The sequence below is a fragment of the Podarcis raffonei genome, chromosome 10 (genome assembly GCF_027172205.1).
Source record: "Podarcis raffonei isolate rPodRaf1 chromosome 10, rPodRaf1.pri, whole genome shotgun sequence".
In the NCBI taxonomy this organism is placed as follows: domain Eukaryota; kingdom Metazoa; phylum Chordata; class Lepidosauria; order Squamata; family Lacertidae; genus Podarcis; species Podarcis raffonei.
The window spans coordinates 44,271,933-44,291,957 of record NC_070611.1 but is presented as its reverse complement, the minus strand read 5'-3'; the positions used below and the strand labels follow the sequence as shown (position 1 = coordinate 44,291,957).

Here is a 20,025-nt window from a genome sequence, read left to right as displayed (position 1 = left end):
CACTCCAATCTCCAAGTGGTGAGAGATTCCAGGGGTTCCAGGCACTTACCTAGGGTTCATTTTTCTTGGAATGAGGAACAGTGAAGACTGTGGTGTCTTTATGATATACGGTTTATTCACACATATCGACAACCTGAGCCTAAGATGGAGGAGCTCACAGCATTGACACTCCAAGAGGGCCTTGCTTCTCCCACAGCCACAGCCTTGGATTCCAGCAGAAATCAAGCATGGCTCTCATTCTCTGGCTTCTGTTTGCATCTGGCCCAGCTGCCACACAGCTCAGATCAGGCTGTTGTCTTTCTCACTACCAGCCAGGTACACCTACCCATTTTCCCTCCGGCACAGAGCTGCTTCCTTTGTTAGACAAAGGACTGTACTTAGGTGGAAATGAGTACCCTTGCCTGGCTAATTCAATGATGGAATCTTCCATTAGATTTTAATCCAGGATCCAAGCATCATGCAGCCTACTTCCCCCCAACTCGCATCACATAAAGCCTTTCTGATAGCTCAGTTGGTTAGAGTGTGGTGCTGATAACACAAAGTTAGCAGGTTCAATCCCCATATTCATTCCTGTATTACAGGGGTTGGACTAGATGAACCTCATGGTCCCTTCCAACTCTACAATTCTATGATTCTATGATATGGTTCCTAAGATTTGATTTTTCTTATGTTGTTAAAATGAATTCCAGCAGACAAGTACTGATAACTGGTAGGAAGGGAAATGAGTGTCTTTGTAATACTCTCTCTGTGTGTGTGTGTGTGTGTGTGTGTGTGTGAGAGAGAGAGAGAGAGAGAGAGAGAGAGAGAGAGAGGGAGGGAGGGAATATGTGTGTTTATGTGTGTGTGTTCAAATGAATAGAATTTGAATGCAGTTTGCATAATAACTGGTTACTGTGCACATTCACCAGGTCTCATGGAGAATGTGCACATAATCCTTCCATGAAGAGGGAATTGTGCACAAGTGGCATTATTCAGGGGATGCACACACAATCAGTCATTGGTGGCGTGTCCTGACAATGGCTGGTAGCAATTAAAGAATGTAACGATGCACTGAGAGCCCTCAATAGCTGCTTTGGAATGGACTTTGTTGCTACTGTTGTCATAGTAACAAAACTGAATATCTAAATCGGGACTCAAATTCCACAATGTTCTTCTCTCCTCCTCCTTTCTACCACGCCAAACTGGCAAAAGGCTGAACAAAATTTAGGGGATTTGAGGATGAGTGGCATAGCGTGACAAATTTGTGGGCATATCAGGCAAAGTATGATAATGGGAAGGGACGCGGGTGGCGCTGTGGGTAAAAGCCTCAGCGCCTAGGGCTTGCCGATCGAAAGGTCAGCGGTTCGAATCCCCGCGGCGGGGTGCGCTCCCGTCGCTCGGTCCCAGCGCCTGCCAACCTAGCAGTTCGAAAGCACCCCCAGGTGCAAGTAGATAAATAGGGACCGCTTACTGGCGGGAAGGTAAACGGCGTTTCCGTGTGCTGCGCTGGCTCGCCAGATGCAGCTTTGTCACGCTGGCCACGTGACCCGGAAGTGTCTTCGGACAGCGCTGGCCCCTGGCCTCTTAAGTGAGATGGGCGCACAACCCCAGAGTCTGTCAAGACTGGCCAGTACGGGCAGGGGTACCTTTACCTTTACCTTTTTATGATAATGGGAATGAGGAAATCATAGTGGGGAGTGTGGTTGTCACTTTATAAACCTACAGTTCACTCACCTTCCATTCCCTAGGGGTGGGCAGACCACATAGCTGCCCACAAGCTGTGGAAATCTCTTTCTGGCAGGGAAGTTGGGTAACTCCAGCAATCATTAGCACTGTGACAGTCCCTTCTCCTAACTTCCAAAAGGCAATAAACGCACCTTACCTGGCTGTGTACTGCTGGTCAGAGTCACCTATCAGTCAGAACCCACCTGGGTCAGGAGCCCTTAAAAATGGAATGTTGCCAGCCATCAGACTTCTGCAATTTCTTTTCACAATTTTATTAGTCAGTCTCAGAGCCTATGTTCTCCTCTACATATATCTTGAAATATTGTTTTCATTTACTGCTTCAAATAACAAACATAGGATTGTAGCCAGTAGTAGAATTATAATCACTGAGAAATAAGGTTGCTCAGGGGAACCCCAAGTTTTTCAGAAGTAAAAAAATCAAAATCAAATAAAAATCATAGCAGCCCAATGAAGACTGAGCATGCTCAGTAGCCACAGAGTATAGAATGACAGCTTAGTTCAGTTCAAATAAAACTTTTATTGCTTGAGGTCAAATGCCAATGCAAAAATTAGGAGAGGCTCAAAGGGTAAAACAAATCATGTTTGCAAATAAAACTCCTGAAAACAGTATATATATAAAACACAGTAAATAAAAACCAGAGTAGAGGATAAGCAATAAAACAGGGGCTAAAAAGCAGTAAAATGAATAATAGAATTATCAAATCAGGGTATTGCCATTACAATTTATAGTCATCTCTAGCGTCACTTTTGCACAGACCCCTGCAGCAGCCAGTGAAAAAGAGACACCCTGTAAAACAGCAGTGTGGAATCTCCAACTTGTTATTTGGCCAGTCCTCCCTATTTGTCTAGTGAGGTCAGCCAAACCACACCCACTTGCCCTACACCTGACATCGTGTGGAGCAGGAAAATACAGGGTTTGGAGGAAAGTGGTTTTGCAGTCATTTTCGATCAGCTGATTGCCAATTCTTGCAAGAACTCTTACGCAGCACTTCCCAAGTTGCCAACAACCAGCTGATAAATAGGAAATAAAACATTATGAGAAGAAATTTAGGAAGAAGAAATTTATGAAAAGTGTATATAAATGTATATAAATTATAGATGCATCTTTATACATAAAATGGGCATGACCAAGTTATAGTCAATGTAATTTTAATTTATGATAATGTAAGAAGATTTCTGGGTTTGGTGGACCCGCAAGATCCTTGGGGCCTTCAAGTACCTGGCTGCTCTTAATTGGCTGCTACTGGCCAAAGTGATAAAGAAGGGAAGATGCTTCATGAATCAGTATTCCAATCTCTTCAAATCAGCTTGGTGGTTTTCCCCATCAATGGATATTTTTTTACTTGGAGTAGTAAGTTGATAGCCATCTACCATCTGAGCAGCTTGCTTCAGTGAAATCCTGAACATGTGGATATATAAAAGCTGTTGAGACTTTGGCTCAGAATTCTTGTTTACTTTTGCAGAACCTACCGTCCATTTCATATCTTTATTGCTGAAGAAAGGAATCTAACTTTATTTGAGTATTCAAGGCTATGATTAGATCTCCACTTCTGAGCCCTAGCAGTAGACTCAAGTTAAAGCCCCAAACAGAAGTTGAGCAAGGGCATTTTGTACTTTCTAAGAGGTCTGACCAGGACTTTATTAGGGGGATGACACTTTAGTTAAGAGAAGATACTGAGCTGAAGTTGTCTATTGGAGACACTCTTGAGGAGAATCTAATTGAGTCTCCAAGGATAGTGCCCTTTCTACCTTAGAGCAGTTAGCTATCATAGTAAGATTGGACTTGTTAAGAAACAGACTTCTAAAAATACAGTGGTACCTTGGGTTAAGAACTTAATTCGTTCTGGAGGTCCGTTCTTAACCTGAGGTACCACTTTAGCTAATGGGGCCTCCAGCAGCTGCCGCGCCGCCACCATGCAATTTCTGTTCTCATCTTGAAGTGAAGTTCTTAACCCGAGGTACTACTTCCAGGTTAGCGGAGTCTGTAACCCAAAGCGTTTGTAACCCAAGGTACAGAGAGGTAAAGAGAGAAAAAGACTACTTACCGTTTTTGATGGCAGTGGCAATTGTGACGCTGTCAATTGCCCTCAACTGGTTGTGGGGGTTGATGGGATTTTCTACCAAAATTTGAATTGGCCAATCATGGCCTTTCTGAGAGGTGAGGCTCTGGGGATGGACCAGGTGAAGCTAGTCTTTACTCAGATCCACCTTCACAGCATATAAACTAGCTGTGCTGGGAGCAAGTAGTGCACCTGGCACTGGACGTCTCACTTGCCCACCCTGTATGTTGTGGCTCTGCCAAAATTGTGTGTGTATGGCCTTGCTTTGGAATTAATTGGTTGCCGTATTCAGGGCCAGGGAGGAATTTGCCTGCAGACAAATTGGGCCTGTCTGGGGGCTATGCCTTCCCCATAGCAACTTTCACAACTTTTGGCAGAAAAAAAGACATTGTCATTATCCAGGTTCAAATTTCAGGGTACCTTGGTGTAATGGGAATTGGGGGAGTTGCTCGTGCGTAAGTTGCCGCCACTCTCGGCGAGGTTGCCTGGATAAACTTTTCCCTGGCTGGACAGTTCTGATTCCGCGTCTGTCTCAGTCACTGGCAGAATCCGTCAGTGGGCGTTTCCTGAACTTCTTCCAACATAAAAGTTCCTTGACGGATAGTCTCCGCCTAGCCTCCCTGCGCGGAAGTCTTCTGCGCAGGGTGGGTGTGGGCAGTGGAGGACCTGTGCTCTCCCCGCTGGTCTCTGGCGAAGAGTCCTGGAGCCATCTCTCCGAAGCCCGCCTCTGCCCGCCTTTCTCCCTGGTGTAACGCTGATTTCCTTCCCCGGCCGCTGAGTCCCCTCGTTCCCTGCTGGGCCCTTCTCCGGCATCGCTTGGGAGCCCTTCCTCCACTCCTGGCTGCGATGGCAGTTCCCTGACACTTGGTAAAGGGGCCCAGAGGAAGGTTTCTGTCTGAAGGCCCAGACAGAGACTAATGGTCCACAAAACTCCCCAAATTCCAACCTGGCGGGATTGTTCTATTTAATTTGCATCATGGGGGGGGGGATCCTTAACCCAGGATTGCCCCTGATGAAGTAATCAGCCAGCAGTTGGGCTATTTGATTCAGGATACATACCCAATATCTATGCCAAAGTCTACTGACATCTGTAGTCAATAAAGTTGTGGTCATTTCTATCCCAAGCTGTTATCATGTCATTTTTGTTGCTTTCACGCCTCCCATTCCCCTCATGCCCTAGTAGCCTCAGGCTCACAGCACCTGGGCCCACAAATCCACTTTCTCGTCCCTTGGTAACTTGAAGAATTATTCTAAGAATGATGTACTAATGTATCATTCGTGGAAGGTTTTAGCCTACTGAGCTAAAAGCTTCAGGGGGAGAAGTTGGATTCTGGCAAAAACGTCCCCTGCAAATACTATAATAGAAAGTAATTAATGAGTATTAGAAGAAGAATGGACATCCAGGTTTTCTGGAGACACACAAAAGATTTAACAGTGTATTTGAAAAGGCTAATGGGTACCAAGATGAAATGATTGCTTTCGGCTGGTGTTTATAAAGTTTCTCTGCTGGAACCTTACAGGCTAGAATAACAAATTTTGTGATTTGGATTGTATTACTTTTCTCTCTTTTTTGGCCAAAATTTAATATTCTCTGCTTACTAGAAACACAGGCCGTCATTCATTACAGAGGCATTGTTAACCTGCAATTCCTGTGGTTAAAACACATTTGAAAGTTGTAGAAGAAGAAAAATGGAACCTGGCGGGGGAGCGGGGAAAAGTGGAATGATTTGCTTGGGTGGAAGGTCTGTTTGGAACCCTGAAGAGGAACCCTCTTTTTAAGGAGGAAGGATGCATTGCAACATTTTGGTGCAGGTTCTACCTCAGTCACCCATTTCCCACTGAATCAACTGATCAACCTTTGGTATATGAAGGTCTTTTTTGTTTTTATATAGTCTTATAATAATATTGCCTTAGATAAGTGCAATGCAGTCTAAGAGGCTTCAGTTATCCCAGAATGAGGCAACAAGGATGTTAGTGGGCAGTTGCCCATGGGATCATGTCACATCTACCCATTTCACTGGTATGCTTCAGGGCACAATTCACCTGTGACTCTACTAGCCTGTGTGGCCTTTCTGGCTGGTGGAGGCACATCTTGCTATCCCCTGGGTACATGCTGTTGCTTTGTGGAAGCGTGAGATAGAACCTTCTCAACAGCTGCAGTCTGGTTGGGGAACCCTCTTTCTCCAGGGGCATGAACGGCTACTTCTTCTGTGAGCTTCTTTCTCTAGCTCAAAACATATGTTCACCTGGACTTATGGTGACCTGTTTACAGGAGTGCTTGCTGTGCTTTCATAGTATGACTGTTCAGGGAATCTATTATAATTTAACTTGTGTTTTACAGTTTAAAATATTTATCATTACTTTGATGTTTTTTTATTGAGTATTTTTACAACCTGCTTTGTGACCACACATTGGTAAAAAGCAGTATACAAATATTGGTAATAAAAAAATAAACACATTCAAAGTCTTGGCAATGGCCTGTAAAGCCCTACATGGCTTTTGTCCAGGGTACCTAAGAGGTTCCTCCCCCTATACCAACCTGCTCTCCTGCTAAGATCTGGTGGCCCACCTGTGGTGGGGGCATAATTGGTTGGGACAAGAGAAAGGGCCTTCTCAATGGACACACCTAGATTATGGGATATCTTGTTCCACAAGCTTTGCTTGCCCCACCCCTTGCCATTTTCTGCCAATTAGTGAAAATGTTTTTCTCTTCATTTATACCATAACTCAGACAAGATTTTAGATTTCTCCTTAGTGTTTCACAGGGCTTTGGTGTAGTGTTTTAAGAAGCATTTTTTACCTGCCTAGTCACTCCTATACCTTTGCAAAACCTGCTGCTTAAAGCCTCTTTCCCAGTTCTGGCTGCTTGATCCCTCCACCAGTGCCTTCTCAATGTCTACTGTTTTAGCTTGCCACCTGGTTCTACCTCTTTGGGTGCCTGGGCCTACCTGTAGCTGTTTGTCCATTGTGCCAAAATCTGCAGTCTTGGCTTGATGCCTTGCTACTTTCTGCCATACCTAATAGTTCAGATAGGAGTTATTCTATGTATACAATGCCCAGTTTAATTGCTTATAAAGTAAGAACCGTATTTCCTATACACCTGAAATTTGACAGGTCAGATCCATTTGATGGGGACTGAAAAGATTGTGCCAGTTGAATAGAAAACACAAAAAGTTATAGGCAGCAGAAGAGCAGCTGGGTCTCCCATCAAACTGAGAATGAAATATGAGTAAGAATGAAAATGGTTGAAATTTATAATGAAATTAATGTTATTCTAAAGAATGAAAAACAAAATCATTGAAGATTTTAAGAATGGAAATTAGTAAAATAACAAAACTCCCCCCCTTACACATCTTCTAATTCACTGCCCTAATGTTATTAGGGGCATCATAAAGAAGAGTAAAGCACCAAGCAACTTATTCTTTTCAAGTTTAGCATCACATTCTGCATAAAGCAACCAGAGATTATGAACACTGTGGGGTTTTTTTTGTTGGGGGGGGCATGATGTTTGAACATATTGAGGAACATAATCCCAGGGTCCAGACTGGAACTTTAAAAACTTTCCTTAATCAAAGCTGCTGTATATGATAACTTGATTTGCCCACTTGAACCCCATTGAGAAGGGAGCATCTTGTACTTATTTCTCTTCTCATAAGAACAGTTTCTTTTGACCCTTTCCAAAGCAAATTGCACTGTTTATTTGGATCCTGCTGTGGGAGGTAATGAACTGCCTTTTCTCTGCCCAGTGAGTGAGTCCAGAAGAATGTTTGAATAAGCCACATCTGTGTTTTCTGTTTTATATTTCTAACAAATCCCTTTTCCCTTAGGAGTATGGTAGGACTTTGACACCTTTTTAGCTCATTGATCACTAACAAAGGATGCAGTTAGATTCAATTTCACTCTCCTGCACTCTCTCTTTCTTATCCTCTTCTATGCCAGAGACCTATGGTTATTTGTAAGAACCATGGACCATTTCACCCATCCCCAATTTTCTGGTCCCACTCTCCAAAGGACAGCAAGCTTCCCACCGGCATTGAACATGCTCAGCCCTCAGTGGTTTGATTTTGGGGTCCCCTCACAGGGTTCCACCCATACATATATATTTCTTAATTGTGCAAACTTTAGAGTTGCCCCAAGCCTACTCATATATCCTTCTTGTGTGGATGGTACCATTTTGCCTACACAGGGAGAGATTCCTACTCAGTTTGCTATTAAAGTAAGAACATAAGAGCATAAGAAGACCCTACTGGATCAGGCCAATGGTCTGTCTCGCCCAGCGGCCTGTTCTCATAGTGGCCAACCAGGTGCCCATAGGAAACCCATAAGCAGGATATGAGCGCAGCAGCACTCTGCCCAACTGATTCCCAGCTACTACCATTTCTGACAGTGGAGGCAGAACATAGCTATCATGACTAGTAGCCCTCAACAGCCTTGTTGTCATGAATTTTAAAGCCATCTGAGTTGTCTCCTATGGGAGTGAGTTCCACAGTTAGCATATAGGATTTGAAAGGAGAGCCATTATCATTGCTGAAATGTAAGTGTCTGTGCATCAAGTAAATGACTGAAGGATGAGAGAATATTACAGGAAGAGAGAAGAATAATTATCTATAAAGTAGTATTGGTGGTCTTAGAAGATGTGAAAGGCTGGATGCAATATTTTCTTTCCCCTTTTATATCCTTGTTTAGCCTTCTTTGTTGAGTGCTCTGACTGGGAAGACATTCTGACTGAATAGCCTGTTTCTTTCTTACTAGCTGTAGCTCCTGCTGTTGCTTCTATCTACAGCCCACTTTGCCATTGTGACAGAGTGTGGTTAAGAAAGAGAACAGACAACAGGAGATGCAGGAAAACAAGATGTTTCGGGTTCTCTTTTAAGCTTGCAAAAGAGCTATTTCTAAACCTTACAAGCCTCTCCCTGGTTTTTTATTCTTGCGGGCCCTTTTATTGTTAATACTGCTATCCCTGCGTTTGGCAAACAAAGGCAAATGTTCCTACTGCTCAATGTCTGTGTCAGAAATCTTGCGCCACATGTGCCACTGATCTATTTTGCTCCTCTACGTGCATCATTCTTAGAGAGAAAGCTGCAGCTCAGGCTGAATGGCTATTAAAAGGGGAAATTCTAAATCTGGACAAGATTGAAGGAGGAGAAGGAGGAGGAGGAGGAGAAGGATAGAATTAAAAGGAAAATACTTGGTTCTGATTGAAATTTTCCCCACAGTTTGACATACTTAAATTCCAGAGTGGTTCCCCCCGCCTTGAATCTATTTTTTATGTGTGATACACAAATCGCATACCAGTATCTGTAAGTTTTGTATAGGTCAAATCTGTAGCAGAGTTTGTCTTCATTAAGCAATTTCTTGGTCTGCTTTCTGTTGCTATGAGTTTGTATGAAAGAAGTTTCAGTAATGCAAAAATGGAATGGAGTATAGTTGTGTGAGAGTTTCACAGAGGTGAACTGGTCCATCTTCAATTGGGACCCTTAGGTGTGAGTGGTTAAAGGCTCTATAGCTGGTACAGACTGTTTTTGTTAACTCTTTATGCTTGGAATGCATACCTGTCCTTATCTCCACCAGGCCTGTCATCACCACTGGCCACCCTTGGACACCTGCCAGGGTCTGGTACCTGTGATTCCTGCTGAGCTTCAACTCTGGATACTCAGCAGCTATGACCACCATCTTTCTTTTCTCTAATTGGAATGGCCTGGGGGGTTCTTTGTTTTGGTCACTGTTACACACATATGCCAGGGTTCGGGAGACCCTACAAAGAAGTTTTTGCAAGATTGCGGGGCTGCAGGGGAAAGAAAGAATTACCAAATATTCCCCTGTCCATGTTATGTAGATGAATGCCTTCCATCACTGAAGCAATACTAATTGAATTCAAGCACACATCTGCTTTTTAAAACATCCAACACCCAGCACTGTGTGAAGGGAGCCTAATTTTTCATCAGGACCACAATTCTGTAGGGAGAAGAGGTTTAACCATTCTCTCCCAAGCCATAATTGTCATGTAAACCAACATTATTTGCATGCTGAAATTAGCATTACAATGGCACTTTTAGCTAATGCTCATGAAGTGCAGTGGGGAATTTATGGCTGGGAGGAGAATTGTGGCTAGTGTGGTTAAAGCTCTCCTCCCTGTGGCCCTGATGAAACAATCCTGCCATACCAAGGCTATCTAACTATCTTTCTATATGTGTATGTGCTCACACACAAACACAATCAAGCACTAGACCTGGCTGCGGCTAGTTGCACAATTATACTTACTTCTGTTTTAGTTTTCAGTTCCTAAGAGTCATTGTGGTTCCACTGAGCAGAATCATCTTTTGCTTTTATAGAGAAGATAAGCTTTACTTGAGTAATATGCAAACCCAGCGTCTTTCTGCTTATTTTCCTGATCAGTGGTGGCAAGGGAAATTGTTACTTTCTTTGACTTGGCCAGATCCTAATGGTGCAACAAATGGAGTGTGACAGAAGCATGGGAATGCAGATGTAAGAGAGTATAGTACCTGCATCATATTTGTATTTTCTTGAACAAGATTGCAAAAACACCTTTCTCAGGATATCAGAGACAACAAAGGTTGAGTTGGGAGTATCTTGTCTCCTTTAATATTCTTGTAAATAGATTCGTGAGCTTCATTGGTCTCAGTCTCTCATTCGTGGGGAGGGAGAGAATCAATAATCATTTAAAACTTTAAAGATCAATTAGCTGAGCAAAGAAGGTGTAACAGTAGCTTTCTGGTGCACCTATTGCTTGCTGGTTGATTGGAAAAGAAATCTAGATAAGAGGGAAGATGGATTTTTTTTACTGCTTTGCCTTTTTTTAAAAAACGCTCATGGTTATTAGCAGCAGCTAGGCTTTTACTCTCTGTCCAAAACAAAACAGTGGCAGGGCTTGATGTATGTCACTTGGCAAGGCATTCTGCAGGGCGGACTTTTATTTTACGGAATTTATATACTGTCCTACAACATCAGTTTTCAGAGTGATTTACAACTGAAATAATATTTCAGTACAAATACATAATCAAAACATAAACAACAGCAGAAAAACTATGAAAGTGCAAAGCCTCCAAATGACTTACTTGGTTTGTGATAGCTTCCAGGGGTCAACTGTAGAGCTACCATTTTGTATAGACACTCCCATAATGCTGTGCCTAAGACTTATGTTGGCTGCATTTTAATTCTTTGTCTACTCCTGCCACGCCACTTTTCAGTTTTGATCAGAAGATTAGACAGAGGGACCAAAGCTGTATTCAGGCATTTTCCTGAGCACATAATGGTTAAAAGTGTGGCTGAGGGCAGGGATAAGCCTGCAAGCCTCATCCCAATGTCCCAAGTTCTTCAGCTGCACCTTTTCACTCCCTGACCTTTCCTACTCAAGCAGGGAAGGTTTGCATGGGAATTTTACTCATGGCTGCATGAACTCGAGAAACCTGTTTTCAGTTCTAGAGCTTAACCATGGAGCATATGAACAAAGATGAATGCATTTGCAGACATCCTATTTATCATCCCTGAATCAGACTCTATACGTCTGAGTTTAAAGGGCACAGTCTTCCAAGGCAGAGGATGTTGTGCATTTCATCTTTGTTGTCTCTGATTTTTTACAGATTAAGCACTGCATCCAGGGTAGTGTAGACCCCAGCGCATGACCAAAGTCCCAGTGAAAGCAGTGGAACTTAAATAAGTTGTGATTTGCTTGTCCAATTGGTTTCAGTGGGGCACTTGATTAACTTCAGCTACATTGAAATGATGCCATTTGGGATATCAGTGTTCTGCTCACACCCGTAGAGTGTGGCATGTTTTCTCCCCCCCCCACCCCCATTTAAACACATATTGCTAGCTCTGGAGAAGTTCAGATGGCTGTAGATGCATTTCTGAACTAAATTAAAAATGGATTTTTGAAACGCTTTGAAGCTTTCTCCTCACTACTTACAATAACATGCCAATGAGACACTTGATTAAAGGAAAGCATGGCTAATTTAGAAATGGTAGTATAAATATGACTTCAGACAGCATATAGATGATCTGTGGGATGTAATGTTCCTTGATGACCTGTTAGAAACCATGGCTGCACTTGCCAAAGCACAGGGTAATTTAATATCTATTAATGCTGAAGGTATCTTGAGTTCAACTGGGTTTACTCTACTTCCAAGTTGTGTGTATTTAGGATAACAGTCTGTTACTTATGTAAAACACACACACACACACACACCAGGACTAAATCAGGCAAAAGATTGTTAGCTGAAGAAGCTACACCAGTTACTATCCTCCTGATTTTAATTGTGTTGTGTAGTCAGGCATAAACTTTTTGTGAACTTTTAGTATAACCTTTTCCCATATAATAAATCAGGAATACCATAATCATTTCTTGATCAGGAAGACAGAAAAGAATTTTTGGAGAGAGTACAGTTATTGTCAAGTGTGCAGGGTGCTAGATACGGTACTTAAAATGTTTCAAACCTGTGGTGGTGGTAGTGATGATGATGATGATAAAATAATGGAAATGAGGAATTCAAGGTTGTTGCTTTGTCTCCTCAGCCTGATCTTTGAAAATAGTGCCTTACATAGATATCAACATGAGACTACTATCACCCCAATGCTGTATCTTGGTGATAGCCTCCTCCTCGAGAGGTGCGGAGGGTGGCAACATGAGAACAGGCCTTCTCTGCAGTGGCTCCCCATCTATGGAATGCTCTCCCCTGGGAAGTTTGTCTGGTGCCTTCATTATACACCTTTAGGTGCCAGGCAAAAGCGTTCTTTTTTAACCAGGCCTTTGGTTGATCTTATTGACATCCAACACCCTTTAGAATATGGCTTTTTTTTGGGGGGGTTATTGGGTTACTGCTTTTTGTTTGATTTTGTATGTTGTGGTCTTGTTGTGAACTGCCCTGAGTCCTCTGGGTATAGGGCAGTTTATAAGTTGAATTAACAACAACAACAACAACTTTTTGTAAACGACTTTGAAGTTATTTTGTTTTTAACAATCGAGCGGTATATACATTTTCTTTTGAAAAACCAGAGTACTTTCATAATGTTTCAGGGTGGTGACCTGAATGTAGGATTCACTTTCACTTTATGCTGCACATTATAAGCTGCAGTACTGCAGACAGTGTTATTCTGAATCTTTGAAAAAGAAATGTAAAAAATTAATGCAGGGATAAACAAAAAACACAGGACTGTTGCTGCAGGCTAGTCTATGTCAGTGGTAAATGAACTCTTAAGTAACAAAGATCCCACTTTCATGTCAGCTTTCTTGTAATAAATGAGATTTGAAGAATATGGAAAATTTAATTATAAGAGTCTATAGCTTTCTTTTTGAACTTCCATCCAGGGTTCAGTTGTTGAATGAATTAATCTGCACACCAAAAATGTGAGGGGAATGATGCCTTCCTGGTTTGTCTTTTTAAAGGTGGGGAAATGGGTGGATTGTGGTGTGGCTGTACATTTTTGGTTCCCTCCCTCCCTCCTTCCTTCCTTCCTTCCTTCCTTCCTTCCTTCCTTCCTTCCTTCCACCAAACCTTTGGCAAACTGCCCAAATACCTGAGTTAAAAGAAAAGACAATTTCCTTATAGGTCACAAATTCATTTTATAGCTGGGTTGAACTTTGGAGAACCTCCAGATTTGGAGCATCTCCAGAAGTCAGCCATCTCAAGGAAAATGTGATCTCTGTAACACCTACCATCACTGTATCTTAGAAATAATCTGCTTTCCTGTTTCATTTGGTTTCATTCCAATATAACCATTACTGGGCTGATGCAGGTGGGTAGCCGTTGTTTTTAACAATGATTCCCATTTCTATCATTGTGCACAAAAAACCTTAGCAGCATGCGAGCGGCCATCTAACTGCAATTTCTTTGCTAGATTATAGGTAAAGGTAAAGGTACCCCTGACCTTTAAGTCCAGTCATGGACGACTCTGGGGTTGTGCGCTCATCTCGCTTTACAGGCCAAGGGAGCCAGTGTTTGTCCGCAGACAGCTTCCAGGTCATGTGGCCAGCATGACTAAGCCGCTTCTGGTGAAACCAGAGCAGCGCATGGAAATGCCATTTATCTTCCCGCCAGAGCTACTTGCACTTTGATGTGCTTTTGAACTGCTAGGTGGGCAGGAGCTGGGACTGAGCAATGGGAGCTCACCCTGTCGCGGGGATTCGAACCGCCAACCTTCTGATCGGGAAGCCCTAGGCTCTGTGATTTAGACCACAGTGCCACCCGTGTCCCATTTGCTAGATTATAGAATGGCCTAAACAACCAGCTAACATTAATGGGTGATGATACTTGAACATCAAGAAATCAGGAAACTCTTTCCTTTCTCAGGAAAAACGTGGCTCCTGGGGTGATTATCCAAAGAACAATCTTGTCACAGCACCATATGGCAGCTGTAGCAAGTTCCTGCATTAATGGTAAAGGTGCTTTGATAAATGCAGAGATATCTTTTGCAGAAACACAGTGAGGGAGGCATGATCACTGAAGAATTGCCTCTTAGCAATTCAGGATTCCACAGGGGCCGCTTAAGCAGAAATGAGAGTGTGCAGCAGAATTCGTTTCACTTTTCATTGGTTTCTGAGGTCATCAGGTGCCTTCATATGATTGTTGAGACTCCATAGATTGTACTGTGTGAAGACATAAGAAGTTCTTATTCCAGATTTCAGTGGTCAGATGCTGTCATAATAAGATAAGAAGAGCCTATTCGTTCAGGCCAATGGCTTACCTAGTTCAGCATCTTGTTCTCACAGTAGGCAAGCAGTCATTTGGCATGTTGCCATTGCTTTAGGAAAAATAAGGAGAAGATGGATGGACAAAACACTCCCTCCCTCCGCCACATCTGGGGAAAATGGGTGCTAAGCTACACTGACAGGTTCAGGGGCAGACTGTGGTCTTTCAAATTTCAGCGGTGCCCTTTGCCAGGCCAAATTTGGCACCCCTGCTCTCACCCTCTGTTCTGCTCAATTCCTTACATCATAGCTGTGGCACCCAATGAGGCAGGCTTCATCTGATCTAGCTACTGTGGCCTGATCCACATCTTTCCAGTGATTTCTTGTTGTAAGGAAGGTGATATAGCAAAGCATTTTTCCAGGTACATTTCTCGCAGTTGGGAAAACACTCCAGAGTAGGGGTGTGGGAGAAATGATCATCACATTGAAAGCAGACAGCTTTGCCAAAATGAGAGAATCTTCAACTATTCAGAAGTGTTCCATGTTTCTGCCACAGATCCATAGTTTGCTTGTCATGTATTTTAATGCTATAAACTACTCTGATGTATCATTTCCAGAGTTGAAATGGTTAGAAATTGATTAAAAAAATAGTGAAATTTGTTGTCCTAGCAATAGTCCCTTCAGAATAGATTTTCAGTAAAGAAACTTGTTTGTGTTGGCCAGCACACTGTATAGATTGGATCCAAATCTCACTCAGCTCCTCAGAGCTAAAGAAAGGATGCTGATTATGGATTCAGAATGAGGGAGCTTTGTGGACTCTGGAGGAAGAGGATCTGGCAGTAGAATATGCTCCAGGCTTTTGAGGGTTTTGTGAAACATTTTGCTTTTTCTCTGAAGCACCTAGCAGTAGGATCTGTGTTGCACACAGCAGGGAGGGATAGATGAGACATAACTATGGAATAATAGTTGGTTGGATTCCTGCAGACAATGACGACGTTATCCCACTTGAATTAATCATCACTCAGCTCTAGCCATACTCTTCCACCTGAATAAAAGCCAGTTATTAGACCCATTATATTAGAATTGGACCACATATAATACTTTTAAAGTGTTAAATTATGTTATTTAATCAGAATTTAATCTGAAGCTTTAACGTTCCCCATAATTAAAACAATGCATGTATTTGGGAAGCATACTAAATCAATTATCTCAGTACAGTAGCATTTCATTAGCTTTTCAAAGGATGCGTGTATATTTTCTAGAACTCAACAAAACAGTTTGAAGGTTCAGGCAAGTTTTATTTAGCACCAATACTGCATCAAGTCTATAAGACATGGATTATGTGACGAGACTCTGGCCAGGCAAAGCATATTTGTCCCCATGGAAGAAGACAGGTTTATTCAGTACATAACTGAAATTCTTTACTGCTAAATTTAATGTGGGATTAAAATGTTCAAAAAGGTTGCTGCAGCTATAGAATTTGAAGGATATAATAGGTTAACAGGGTAAGATTTATTTAATATCGATGCTTGTAGACCTAAGTTTGTGGATCTTTTAGTAAGGTGGGGTAGGATTTGTCCTTTCTATTTTTTTCTGTTGGATAAATACACCTTTGGAATTTTTTTGCTCTATTGTACTTTATTCTGTTTGGCTTTAAATGGTTCAGAAGCTGTTTGGTATTTTATATATCTGTAAGTTGCTTAGAGACTTTTTTTGATAGAAAGTCATGAATAAATGCAACAAATAAATAAACCAGTTCTAGAAAATACCATCCTTTTAACCTCTTCATTTCCTGAAATTGTATAGCTACACTCAGCTGCCTTTTCAAAGTGACATTTAATCCCACATTAAATTCTGTAATAAGGTGTTTCACTTATGCGCTGTGCACATCTGTCTCTGCAGTGGAGATGAATATGCTTGCTGCCTTTGAAAAAGTTGTCCTTTTTTCCCTTTGCCCCAGCCTGAGAAGAAAAATGGTGGTTATCCCATATTATTTTGCACTGAATAAGGTGGGTGAAACTGCACTTGAAAATGACATAGTTCTTTTTGCCTATGAGAATAGAAATAGTATGTTCTTGAACTGCTCATATCTCTTCAACGGTACACCAGAAAACAGTAATAAATTACTGTTGGAACTTCCAGCAATAATTTACAGCAAACAACTACTGATCAAGTTGCAAACCATACCCCAGTACGAGCACATAAAGCAGTAGTTCTGGCAGTAAACCAATGATAAAATGCCAATGCAAATGTACCCCTACATTTGATTCATAGATCATGCTGGTTGACCTATTTCTTGTGACAGATAGCAGATGTACCAGAAGCAAAAATACAATATTAAAGAAGTCATAATATATTCAAGCTCCATAAAGAGTCCCAAACTATAGGTTTAATTCCAGCATAATTTCAAATGCCTTAATAAAAGATATAACAATTTTTTTTGAGGATCAGAACCAAACCTTCCAGAGAGCTAGCTGTGTTAGTTGGTTGCTGTAAAAACAGCAGAGTCTCACGGCACCTTAAATTTCTTCTGGCATAAACGATCCTTGAGTAGAGGCCACTTCATCAAACGTGTGAAGTGGCATCCTCTGAACGTACAGGAGGGAAAGTGTAAAATGTGAGTTTGGGTGGCAATGAAATGCAAAAATCAGAGTCTATGACCAGCACTTATTCATTTGATTAGCAAGTCTTCCCATTATCAGGCTATGTGTTAAGATCTGTAGAGGAGCCCTCCTGACAGTCCCACCACAGAGCCAAGTGGGGTGTGTGGTTACCCAGGAAAGGCCTTTGTCCATTATTCAGAGCCACCTGAAAACACATCTATGTGCCCAGACTTTTATGAGGATCTGATATTATTCATATGCCTATTTATTTTATTTAACAGAATTTAGCACAGCTATTTACAACGGCAGTAATTGGTGATAAGACTAAATTAGCATTTGTAGCCAGGTAGGAAACGATGTTTTTTTTAAAAAAAAATATTTAACAAAATTTATATACTGCTTGATTGTAGGAGAAACTCTAAGCAGTTTACAAGAAATACTAAAATTGTCAGTTAACATCTACTGTATGTGTCTGGATTGGCTTGTTGAAACAAAGGTGCCGCAAAAGTACAGCTATTTATTTATTTAGTTGATAACTCAGTTGGCTAGAGAATGGTGCTGATAAATGCCAAGGTTGCATGGGACAGCTGCATATTTCTGCATTGTAGGGGGTTGGACAAGATGTTCCTCAGGGTCCCTTCCAACTCTACAATTCTATGATTCTCTTTATTTCGCTATTATCTCTATCCAGACTCATACAAATAGAATCAATCTTTGCTTTTAGTTTCCATTCAGCTATTTCATGCCCCCCCCCTCAAATTCATCTATTTGGGAATGGTAGTTTTCAAACTTCTTCTTCCATGCAGATTATATTTTGGATTTGAATATTTTAAAAATAGCAATATTGATATTTTGTTTATCAGGTGGCATTTATGTGTTACAAGACAAACTATTGAAAGGCAAGAGGGCATTCTGTGGTACTCAGTGCCAGTACTCATATCTTGATAAAAGTGCCATGGGTGCCAGCACAAAATGGCTGCAATGGTCAGTAAAAAAAAGAGGGGGCAGTGCTCTGTAGTGGTGAGTTTCACCATACAAAAGCATTGGCCTTCTTGTGAAGATGCAGTTAACCTGGTGAATATTAGAGAATTATATTTTAGAGAATAATATTATATCTCTGGGCACTTTCATACTGCCTGTTTATTTAACATTCATCCTGATTTGTTGGCATGGGGATTAGATGGTGTTGGCTGTTTAATGAGCATTCACACTGGTATATTTGTGGGAAGGCTAAATGAAATTGCATCAAAGAAAGTGTGATCCCACCTCAAAATAGCAATAGTCTGGAAGTACCCTCAGTTGGGATTACGACAAATTAAATTAGTTATTTAGCTCTTGATTCAAAACCTGAATGTTATCTCCAACTAATGCCTCTCCTTCAATAATCTCATTCTTAGTAGTCATTGTAGCTGGAAAGGCTGCAAATAAAATAATTGGAGTTGTGAAATACTAAAGGACCTATGTGTGGTTTTGAGCCATGGATATGTTTTTTCATTGATATTTCCAATAGTGCTTCATTAGAATCTCAGTCTGATTCACTTGCTGTAGAAACACTTCTTCCCCTCCATGATATTGCCGCTCTTTATCCGATAGTTGATCTCACTCTTGTGATTGCTGATTTGGCTAATTTTGTTAAAGTTCATTTGGGTAGTTGAAATGTCATGGTGATTAAACTCAAGAGCATTTTGCTAGGTGCCAGGTTGAATTGGTTTGAACAATCTTAGCCCCTCTGCTCGAACTGAAGTAGCCTCCTGCTGATGTTACAATAATAGGCAAAATTACAGTGGCTCTAGAATAGCGACTAGATGCCTTGTGAACTAGCCTATGACATTTTTATGTGGGCTGCTTGGATGTATTAAACAACAGTAAATTTAAAAGGAGATGGTTTTTGTAAAGAGTTTTCTTCTCCTCATTTTAATATATGGAAAAATAATGGGAGTAGTATTGTTAAAATTTAATTTTAATTCAGGGAGATTTCAATGTTGGGAAGGAAATAATCTAAATAATGCTTGCCAACATGTATATGATGTGGATGCAATGCAGATAAAGCAACAGGCAGAAACTCGTGAAATCAACCGGACTAAAACACACTGCCAAACTCCTGTTACAATTTATTTCAGTGAGATTTAACTTTCTCTGGATTTCATATGTATGTATGTATGTATGTATGTATGTATGTATGCATATACATACGGATAGTGTTTATGACCCATACTTTATCCACACCTGCTTTTTCTCCAGTCTCTGCTGCTTCAGCCCCCTGCCAGGTCACTGACCCACTTTTGAAAAATGTTGTTGGAGTTTATAATTGGTTTGTCAATTTGGTGGCAGTGTTGGTGGTGTGCCTGCTGAAGCAGAAACTGATGAAAAGTCATGGTGTGCATGCATAACCATCTTGGAAATTATATGTATATTAAATTCTCTCTCCCCTTCCGCCACACCTTGCAAAGCATTAAGACTTCTGCTAGTGAGAACCATCTAGGTTTACTCCAGATGGAAACTGAAAACTCTGCTCTGGAAAATAACTGCTCCCTGATCTCAGCTTCCCAAACTCTTTGCTGTCTAATAATTACAAATCTTCACAGTAAAAATGCTTGCTACAGTGGAGATTACAAAAACCTGTAATATACCTCTTCAATCCCACCTACATAACCCTGTTTTCTCATTTATTTACATGCAACCCCTTCCAAGTATTTATTGGTAGTCAAAACACATAAACCCTGCTCATTTATCCCCCTCCAGTGGCTATTGCGTATTTTGTGGCATATATGGTTGTCATATTTTGAAAAGCATAAAAGAGGACACATTTACATACCCATGAAAAAGAGGGCATGTCCTGGAAAAAGAGGACATATGGCAACCCTACTTTCAGCTCTGGTATTTCTGTAGTTGTTTCATTTTAAATTACAGAAAACAACAACAACAATGATGATGTTATTATTTATACTATACCCATCTGGCAAAATATAAAAAATAATAAAATCAAAAATAT

General features: G+C 41.2%; 1 protein-coding gene across 6 annotated transcripts in view; it reads left to right on the top strand.

The window, feature by feature from the left end:
• GRIN2B (glutamate ionotropic receptor NMDA type subunit 2B) overlaps positions 1-20,025 on the top strand; it is a 274,219-nt gene that overhangs the window by 120,344 nt on the left and 133,850 nt on the right. The gene's annotated exons all lie outside the window — the stretch shown is intronic.